Genomic DNA, 10,808 nt, shown 5'->3' on the forward strand with positions numbered 1-10,808 from the left:
ATGTGTTTGTAGGCCTGGGTGCACATACTATATATAAACAGCCTTGATTGATTGATCTGTTAGCATCATCTTTTATTGCTCCTCTTTGCACACCGAGCCTTTTTCCTCTCCTTTAATTTAATGTTGTTGATGCTATCAAGAGTATTGACAAGGATATTTTGACACCCACACCAGCAGCCATGACTCATAATGTTGAAGCTGGAAGGCATGTATGCAGAGCTTGGAGAATATTGACAAGTGGGTGGAAAGACGAGTAGGTGGGAGAGCAGGCAAGCAGGGGGTCTGTGTCTGACTGTGCTGAAGAGCTTTGTTCATAATTTATTTGTTTCTCCATCTCTCTCTCTCTCTCTCTCTCTCCCCCCCTTTCCTTTCTTGTCATCCTCTGTGGGAGGAGCGATGGGAATAAGGGCATGCATTCATGTGTGTGCGTTTGTGTGTGCGTGTGCAGAGGTTGTGGTCTTGTCTGTGAGCCAGGTCTGTTCCAGGATATTTATAGCTCTCATTAGACACATCCCACTAGAGCCAGGGTCACAGGAGAGTGAGGTGAATTCTGCAGAGAGACTACATTCGTCTTACACCAGCAACACACACACACACACACACACACACACACACACACACACACACACACACACACACACACACACACACACAGGGAGGCACCTGATTTGAGTCTTATACCCCCACCACAGACACAGGAACAGAATGTACAATAGGACACTTTTACCCAGAATTCATTCTAGCAGAGTCAGAAGCGCCCTCCAAACCCATATTTTAGGACCATTTTGGCATGTTAGCAGATGCACATTTGTTGAGAGATCCCAGCATGCATTTGGTGCAGCAGGTGGCCAGTGGGCGTCGGGTGTGGGGGAGCATGCCAGGGGCACAAAGGAAATGGTGGAGTGAATGGAACGAAACTGCATTGTGCACACACACACACACACACGTGTGAGGTGGTAGAGTAAATCACACACAAAGGGTGCTGATGATGTCCCTCTGTTTCTACACTGAAGGATGGAGATATTTTGATGTGCTTATTATTTTGTTGGCATGGCAACATGTACAGCCATTTGTCATTGGATACATGTTGGTTCTGGCACAAATGTAAAATAAATACATAGAGAAATCATAAATTAGAGAAGAGAAGATAAATGTGACAACTACTTTTTCTCCTAATCAAGCATTTAGTCTTTAAAATGCCCATCACAAGTTCCTAAAACCCAAGATGATGTCTTCGTATTGCTTTTTTTTTCAAATGAAAGGAGAAAAACCTCACAATTGAGAAGCTGAAACAAGGTAATGTTTGCTTGTAAAATGACTTAACCCTTGTGTTGTCTTCCCGTCAACGTTGTTTTTGCGTTTTCCAACATTTTAAATTGTAAAATTTTTCTGCTACACATTTTCAGAGCTTATTTCTATGTCCCATATTTTCTGATATAAAACAAAAATTGAAAATGGGTCAATGTGACCCGAAGTCAACACAAGGGTTAAACAGTTAAAACATTACCAAAATAGTTGCAAATTATTACACAGTCGCTACAGTAATCGATTACTAAATTATATAAAATGATAAAATAAATAAATCGTAAAAAAGTTTATCATTAAAAGATCAAGACATAGCTGTGAGGCTGTATGTAAGGCATAATGGTGCATTGAGCTAAATGCTAACATTAGCATGCTAACATATTCACAGTGACAATGCTTGTAAATGCTGATGCTTAGCAGCATTTAGCATGTTTAACATTTGCAGGATTTTAGTTAAACATGTTAGCATGCTAATATTTGCTTATAAGCGCCAAACACAAAGTACAGCTGAGGCTGATGGGAGACTCAGGTTTTTTTTGGTCACAAACCAAGACATATTTTAATTTTGATCTGATGATGGTGCTAAATGGGATCACTAAAGTTATTACAAATAATCAAAAAATTAGTCCAAGTAAGACAAGACAAGTAACACTGAACGACCCATTGCTGCTCAGTTTCAGGTGACACTGTGTTATGTCACCACTTCCTTTGGTCTTCCAAATGTTTATCCAGTCCTCTCTGTTTATTCTGTTCAAACTGGTCTCCTGGTGAATAACTAAATATGGGGATGGATGCCAATCAGATACTGCCCTGGATTTGAACTTGATGTTATTATTGTTCATCTGACCTTCATCTGCAATCACCTTAATGATTTGACCATTTATGAGCTGTGACGATAAAGCTTGTTTTGATTTTTCTTCTACCTAATGCACGAACACACAGATCAAGCCAAGCCAACTATCACTCTCTGTCACTGTCTAATTCCATTAGAAAGGCTTATACTGGAATGGAAAACTCACCACAAATCATTCAGTCAGTTGCCATGCCCAGTGATGAAAAATGCTGGTCCAGACTTTTTTAGGCTAGCATATCCTATAAATCATTCACTTTGATATTCAGATGACCTTTCTAGTTTCTACTGTAGATAAACAGGACAGCTGTACCTGAGACAAAAAAGAAAGTGAGATATGAATGGGCATAATGGAGGCTTTCGGACCGACAGAAAGAAACAAAATTAACAAAATGAAACTGTTTGTAAATGAGAAACTGGGAGATCGAATTTATATTGTATAAAAATTGTATTTTATTGTGTGGGACTTTGCATCAAGTATGTTGTAAAATGTCCAGTTGAATTTAGGGCGTCAACAGCCCCATATCTCAGACATACACATGCACACACACATCACATCAAATGATACAAATGGATGATTGAAAAAGCTGGCGTGTGTGTGTGTGTGTGTGTGTGTGTGTGTGTGTGTGTGTGTGTGTGTGTGTGTGTGTGTGTGTGTGTGTGTGTGTGTGATGTGCTTTTAGGGTGTGCAGTTGGGGGATTTAGCTGAGCGTCTTCTCTCTCTCTTTCAGCTTATCTGTCCTTTCCTCTCTCTCTCTCCACAGAGCCACTGCACTGCGGAGGAAACTTGAACTGTGCCCATGCGCCCATGAATATCACTCACACACACAGCTCTGTCCTGCACAAAAATCAGCCCATGCAAACTCACACACACAAACAGATCTACATGCATCCTACAAACACAGCAAAAATACCTATCTAAGTTCACCTTAAAGATGCATATCAGAAAGAGGAAGATTGATTATAGATGTCTTTGAAATTGCTTCTTTCAAAAAACAGAGCTATTTAGACCATATTAATGTCATGTTCTTATCAGAAGCATTTTTAAATGCCTAGTTACATCACCTGGCTTATTTCCAAAGCTCTCTGTCAATGTTTGTGTTAACATGCCCTTATCTGTGGACAAAAAGGGATCTTGGTAAATGGGGGGAAAAAAAGCAAAATGGTTTGCTTCTTCCAATGTATATACTTTAAGACATGTTGCTGTGGCTTATGCTAATCTGCTAATTTATTTCCCTGCAGTTTAAGAAATTATGTTATTTTTCTCCAAAATTACTTCTAATGTAGCTCAGCGCAAATTCTTTCAGGGAGACTTCAATAACTTTATCACTTCTCTCCTAAACTGATCAGCTGTTTTCGAGGAGTCACTTTTCAGTTAAACCAATCAGAATTGGCCATGTATTTCACAAGCCAATCACAGCATGACATCCATGTTTTAAATCTGTTCTCTCCTCTGCAACTGTCGGTTGTCATTTCAGGAAAGAGTGCGACCCTCCTCCTCCCCTTCCACCTCCAGGCATCTTTACCCACGGCACTCTCTGTCTTCTTCCTGCTGACCACTCCCTTCGACTCCTTCGATCCAGTCTTCGTGCCCCTTCCTCGCCACCACCAGTGTCTAGACTCCATCGGGGGATATGTCTGGGTTTTTCTAACCCTTTAAATCATATATACATTTTATACGATGGAGTCCAATCACCAAAGACTATATATAACTCATATTTTGCATATGTAACTTACAAATAAATCTTGCATATCTGCAACAAAGTCTCTCCTGATTGAATTCCAGTAATGAACAAAATTTAAAAGTTTGCCTCTTGTTTTGACCAGTGCTCGTGTGTTTTATTGATTTCAGAAGGTCCATTCAAACTAAACCTAGCCGTATCAACTTGAATATCGTCACCTTCCTAAAATAATGGCCTAAGTCATTTTTTCAGGTTTTTCAGAAACCACAAAAAACTAAATGGCCTAAGTCACACGCTTGACTTAGGCCATTATACTAAATGTGTGGAATCACAAGACCTGTTCAACTGAGGATGTAGGCAATTTTACCAGAGGTGGCCAGCACCATGAGGAGATGATTTAGGAAAAAAAATCATTTTTGTCAAAAGTAATTTTTTCAGTTTTTTCAAAAAACACAAAAAACTAAACGGCCTAAGTCACATGCTTGACATAGGCAATTATACTCAAGCTGTAGAATCACAAGACCTGTTCAACTGAGGATGTAGGCAATTTTACCAGAGGTGGCCAGCACCATGGAGGAGATGATTTAGGCAAAAAAAATACTTTTTGTCAAAAAATGACTTAGGCAATTATTTTAGGAAGGTGACGATATGTCTATGTTGTGTTCACAGCTTATTTATTCTGCTCAGGCCAAAAATCAGTTGCAGGTTTAAATTTATATTTTGTTGACATGATGCATATTCCAAAATAATGTATTTAATACAATGAACCCTAATAAAGTATTTTCTTACTGGTTGAAAATACTGGCAACAGGATGGATACATTGCACAGAGGACAGTAGGTGACAAATCTTTGTCCCTTAGTCTCCCTGACAAATGAACCCCACCACGGCAATACACCTATTGTTATGTACAGGAGATAGACAGAATATATAGCCTAGAAATCTAGACGCACCCTAGCAGCAGCAAATGTAATTTGCAGCCAGGGTCAACATCTTCATGTGGGTCTGGCTTGTCAGGCTACAGAATATCCTTTGCACCTTCTGGAATAAGAGTAGAACTCTTAAACTGGCATTGAGGGGTATTTATATTAACAATGATCAAATTAGGCTACTTAACCCCACTGACAAATAACACCCAATACATGCAGATTCTAGCTGATTTCTGTCATGACTTTACGGTTGAGTCTCACAGCTTTCGGCCCCATCCAACCCATATAAAACTACTTTCAGCAAACAAGCTTAGAGACGCCAAGTGTACACTAACTGTCCACCACAAAATGGCAAAGAAACAAAGTAAACCTGTGGCCAGTGAAGAAGCATTGCGGGAGCTTGTGGACCAAGCCAGAGCTAAAAGATCAATAAGTCTGCCAGTTAAGTCACAATCCAACCATTAGCCATAACAACTTGATATGCAGAAAGTATCAGTGATGTATTTTGTGAGATTATTGCTCTATTAAGTGATTTTCTTTCCCATGTGTTAAAAAAATGCATCTTGAAGTATAACTTTATCACAATAATCTTGTCAAGAGTTTTAGTCATTCTATTTGATATAATTTAAAATATAGTTATCATGAAAGCCAACCTCAAGCATTGCAATTTATTTCATGAAAGGCTAAACCACATTATAGAAGGCACATTAAAATCCCATCACAACTCCATCCCTCAGTATACCACTGCTTAAACAACAGACCATACCGACAACATCAGCACTAATCTCTCCGGTATGAATGATTAACACAAGATCCAGAGAAATTGCAGCTCTCATTAGTGTCTCTGTGAAATTAAAGATGTTTATGGCAAGTTTCCCTGAATACACTTTATATTACTTATTTATATAGAAATTTTCTTAACAATGTTACAAAGTGCTTTACAGAAGAAAACTCGATCATCAAAGCAGAGGTTAACATCAAATTTTACCTCTATTCCTAGCAGCCGGCTTTTATGCACTATTATGTGACAGACCGCCAATGTTGGCACAAAAAGAGCTGGATGTATCATTCAACATGTTTCGAAATTCTTATACAAAACTGTTTGGATTACTATGAAATCTGCAGCAAAGAATCTTCAAAGCCGAGATAAGGAGCGGAGAAGAAGGGCAAAAAGTAGAACTACAGATTATTATTTTTTACCAGAAAGATGCTTTTTACTCAAAGAAGAAATATTTAACCATGGTTATTTTTTACAAAACACGACAACAAAGTAGCTGAACTATACGTTGCAGTTTGATTTCAGAGGATGTAACACTTAGAAAGAAAGACAATTCCTCTGCTGACCTTCTGATCCTCTGTAAAGCCTCATGGGAGATATTTATCTTTTGTCTGTTTCCCTTCCACTAAGCACAGGGTCAGCTTTAAAACAACAGTGTTTAGCATCCTGCTCAAGATATCAGCAGTTGACCATTCACTTAGTGTGGATCAACATACATTTCCAGGATAACTGCCATTGTCCCTCACCTTCTGCTCTCTGTGTGTTGCCGTTCTCAAAATCCCTTCACTTCAGGAAACAATAACAAGCTTGAAGATGGTAAAAAAGTTTTTAAGAGAATTTGGATTGTGCAATAAGGCAGGCCTGCTTGGTTCTTTCTGGGAATGGTTGTAAAGATTTACAAAGTATATTTTTACAGCATTTACTCTCTAACTGGAACGTGTTGCGACTGATTGATCGGAATTGCTATGGACGAAATACGCTGGTAAGAGTAAATTACGTTTCGCTATCCAGCTAATTTATATAGCTAGATAATTGGGATTGGTTTGAAGGACACACGCACACACACACACACACACACACACACACACACACACACGCACACGCACGCACTCGCACACGCACACACACACACACACACACACACACACACAAAAACACTGGTATGACTAAGGATATTTTTTCAAAGACACTCAGAGCCTTTAAGAGACCATTGATTGAAACAGATGTCCACAAGAGAGTATTTGATATGTACTTATAATACAATGACCACACTGTCATCTACATGCTGCCCTCTGGTGGTACATACAAATATCTGCTCAGTGTTTGCAAAATGCATTTCATGTTGGAGTCTGCCATCTAGTGGAACACAAACATATAATTTCCCTAGAGAATCATGTCAATTATTGACAAATCACTTATATAATAATATCACTTTAATGGCCTACACTTACAGTGATCTAATTGGGATGTATCCTCGTCCATATCACTGTAATATTCTTGTGGGATGTAGATATTGTGTTATTTTGTTAACTGCTTTGTATCCTAATGGCATCATTTTGAATTTGATTGCAATACTTTAGTGTATTGTATTTCCACAAGATGACTGTGGGTATTACATTTTTGAGTTACTCAATAAAGAAAAGCAAGACATAGAGGATGCCGCCTGAAAATGTCATTGTCATTAGTTACATGATTACAATTTATTGAAATATATAATAAGATCACAACAGTTTTTTTTCTGTATAATCAAACTGACTTGGTACTGCTACACAAATATACCTGCTGCCATTGACATACTTGGTTGGTTGCACTTTAGAGTGCTACTGATTCATTTTCAGTTGAAAATAAATGAGAAACTATCCTTTTAGTGAATAAATAGTTTCTCTCTATAGTTTCTCTCTAGCATGAGTGCAAGGTAACTGTGCTTATCATTTGAAAAGACCAGTGCACTCATCAAACCACGTATCACTGTACTGTAATTTAGTCGGAGGACTGTGGGTTAGAGCATTTGATGATAAAGTTGCAGAATTATGGGGCAGAAAAAGCAAAAAAGACTATATGAAAAAGAAATGAAATGAGTAAAAATAATTTCAGTTTATATGATTATGCAACTGGTGTTTGGATATGTGATGAAGGGTTGAATAGGCACTGGTGACTGACAATAGGTGTACCATTAAAATGGACAATATATGCAATAAAAGTGTCAAACATTAAAAAAAAATACCTTTACAAACAAAATGAACACAAATAAACCCTGTTACTGTGAACATTTCAAAATAAGAGTTGCATTTTGTATTATGTTGATGGCTTGAGTTTGTTGGCTTGTTTCTATATTTTTCTGTATGTATTCATGTCATTTTTTATTTTATAATGACTTATTTATTTGATATTGACCGTGTTGGGTATAAATAGCAATATACTGTATAAGTATGGAGATGAGAAAGTGTTCAAACAAAATAAATAAGATAGCATGAAATAAATGCATAAAAATGTTTATTTTACTTCAAAATGTCCTTTTTACATACTATTTTTTCTCACAACTGAATTTCCGAATCACTGATTTTCCAAAATGCCACCAAGTCTGTTTGTCAAAGACAAACAGGGCAGAACCAGTTATGTGACTAGCTGTTTTTTTGAAGCTGGTAACGGTTGTGAAATAAAGATAGGCTTTGAAAAGAGGACAATTAGAGGTAAACTTTCAGATTATTTTACAATTTCATAATTATATTGTATATTTTGTCTGCTTTTATTCACGTGATTTTTAAAAAAAAATTATATTACCTAATGTCTCATTCAGTTTGTGTTGAAGTATCAGTAAGGGTTTCGCATGTCTCATTCCACACCAGGAGATGGCAGCACTGCCTTGCAATCCCTACTGTTAGTTTCAGAACGCAAAGGATTGTGGGTGTTTTTTTCTTCATAAAACGCAACGTAGGCCCTCCGTTGTAACGTAAGCTTGACTGGAAGAACGTTCGAGCGAGACGTGTTGTTTGAGCTCCCTATATTTAGAAACTCATTGTTCTAGTTTTTGAGATTCAAAGAGGATCATTTGTTACAAAAGGCTATCCCTGCCAGTTTTTACTTTGTTTTAACTCAGAGAAGCCACTTTTAACTTGCTCTCCGAGAGAAGAAACCGCCAAGTCACTCAGCCGCAGTCGACATTTTTTCTCCACTGTTATTTTTGGGGTCGGAGATGTGTGTAGAAGCAATGGATACCAGACCGAAACACATTAAAACTGACTGCCAGCGTAAAGCCATGAAGCCTGGATCGAAGTTGAGGTGGAAACTGTTCCGTGTCGCCACAGAGGGGGACGAGGCCCTTAAACAGTGTCGAGCCAGCGCGGTGAGGGCGACCATCCGAAAATACCTCCATCGGGAACAGAGGCGGACACAGCTGGCTAAACTCCACAAAGCCCTGGGAGACATCGGAAAGAAAGAGAAAAGACAGTCCGTGTATAAGGCGAAAGAGAAAAAGCAGTCAGTGTATGAGGAAAGTCCCGCTGCGGCCTGTACGCACCGTCAACCATCGGGAGCAATGGCGCCGGAAAACACCACGCAGTACCTGATGGGTAATGTGTACGAAGACATGAGGGCGAACATCCAGACAGCTCCTGTTTCACATGAAACATCTAACGTTACACATCTGTATAATGAATCCCTTTTACCCAGTGTGTATGCTGCAGTGGAATCTGATTATGAGAGCTGCCTTGCCTTTCAACAGAGGGACTTCGAGGAAGCGTTTGACCTTTTTTGGTAACCGGATTGAACTGGTCTAACGTTACGTGACGTTATGAAATTGGTCTGTCCTCTGCAGTGACTTTTCGAAAAGGGCGGTTAAAAGGTGTGCAATGACTTTGTAAATTCTTTATGTAAGAGTGTGATATATGCATCTTGTGTTTTGTTTTTTGTTTTTATAAGCACATGTTGTATGATTGCTTTGTCGCATGATTCATGGTTGGGCTTTATTTGTCTCACAGCGGCGCACTAGACGGTGCCCGCCCAGTAGGGAGCGCTCCTGAGCCCTGCGTGGCGCCGCCCAGAGGAACGAATCGAACGCACCTCCACTCTCGCCTGGCCACGGTTTGTGAAATCCAGGTAAACCCGGGCAGGTATTGTGTTGCACTGCATTGTCATTGATGGCAACAGTACATTGTGATGCGATGTTGGGGCCGAAAGTGCTTTCCACAGTTACTGTTGTCTGAGCGTTTTCCAGGTCGCCCCTGCCCGGACACATGGCTCTGCTGTGAGAGGAGCAGGAGACCAAGGAGGTCGGTCTTCACGTGACTGGCATAAGGTGACATTTAACGCCCTTTGGTTAATCTTGACTGTTTGCAAGAAATCCAAATGTCATGTGCGAATATTGTGCCATCCAACATTAGTGTGTAATTGTATTTAAACAAATTATAAGTGATTTTAGTGTTTTTAAAGGTTAACTATGTTGAATAAATGTGCTGTTATACAAGAAATTATTGCCTACTTGTTTTGTTTTTGTAAATTGAATGTCTAAGCAACCCAAGACAGCTGTACATATTTAAACTTCATTAAATAAATTACAGTAGTAACTTATAAGGTATATTATGTAGCACGATTCAGAAAATGTCTTGATTCAAAAATGATTCAGTGTGTAAATGTAGTTAATTTTCCCATGTGACTGCAGTAGACGTACAATTTTTAAAAAATTTTTGGAATTCTATGAATCCATTTTGAATCGGTAGAGCTTGAATCACGATTCCAATATGGATTTTTTTTTTTTTTTTTTGCACACCCCGAAATAAGTGAAGGAACCTGAAACTATAAACCTAAACCTGAATGTATGACTATGTAGACAGGTGAATCTTAAATGTTTGTTCTTTTTAAATTCAAGCTCCTGTATGACAAGTCAGATTTTTCAGACTTCTCTACATCTTAGACTAGAAACTAAGTAATTTCTAGTTTTCAAGTTATTATATTCCCCAAAACCGCAAGGTTCCACACCAAGAACGATAACTATAAATATAAAGTTTTAAAAATTATCAAGTGGATGGAGTCCTCGCCACAACTACAGACGGTGGAGAACGGTATCGTGATCCCTATTGGAGCGATTGGATGAATGATAAAAACACTGACAACCAATTGGAATCAATCTGAATTTACAACATGATGCGACAGAGCCACAGCGGGGAGATATGTTTCCCACAGGTGGTCAGTGGTGTGACTTTTCTCCTCTGTGGGGCTATGATCCTTTATTTTTATATTTATTTTGAAACGTCAGCGCTTTGAAAGTAT

The 10,808-nt window shown here is 38.7% G+C and overlaps 2 long non-coding RNA genes across 2 annotated transcripts; both read left to right on the forward strand.

Moving 5' to 3' along the window:
- Positions 1-4,054: 4,054 nt before the first annotated feature.
- LOC118494004 lies at positions 4,055-4,414 on the forward strand. The gene is made up of 2 exons (XR_004896065.1): positions 4,055-4,089; positions 4,276-4,414. It is a non-coding gene; the product is annotated as an uncharacterized LOC118494004 (long non-coding RNA).
- A 4,048-nt stretch (positions 4,415-8,462) lies between these two features.
- LOC118494016 lies at positions 8,463-10,009 on the forward strand. The gene is made up of 2 exons (XR_004896088.1): positions 8,463-9,384; positions 9,521-10,009. It is a non-coding gene; the product is annotated as an uncharacterized LOC118494016 (long non-coding RNA).
- Positions 10,010-10,808: the final 799 nt, after the last annotated feature.

Source organism: Sander lucioperca, chromosome 20, assembly GCF_008315115.2.
Source record: "Sander lucioperca isolate FBNREF2018 chromosome 20, SLUC_FBN_1.2, whole genome shotgun sequence".
Taxonomy (NCBI): Eukaryota; Metazoa; Chordata; class Actinopteri; order Perciformes; family Percidae; genus Sander; species Sander lucioperca.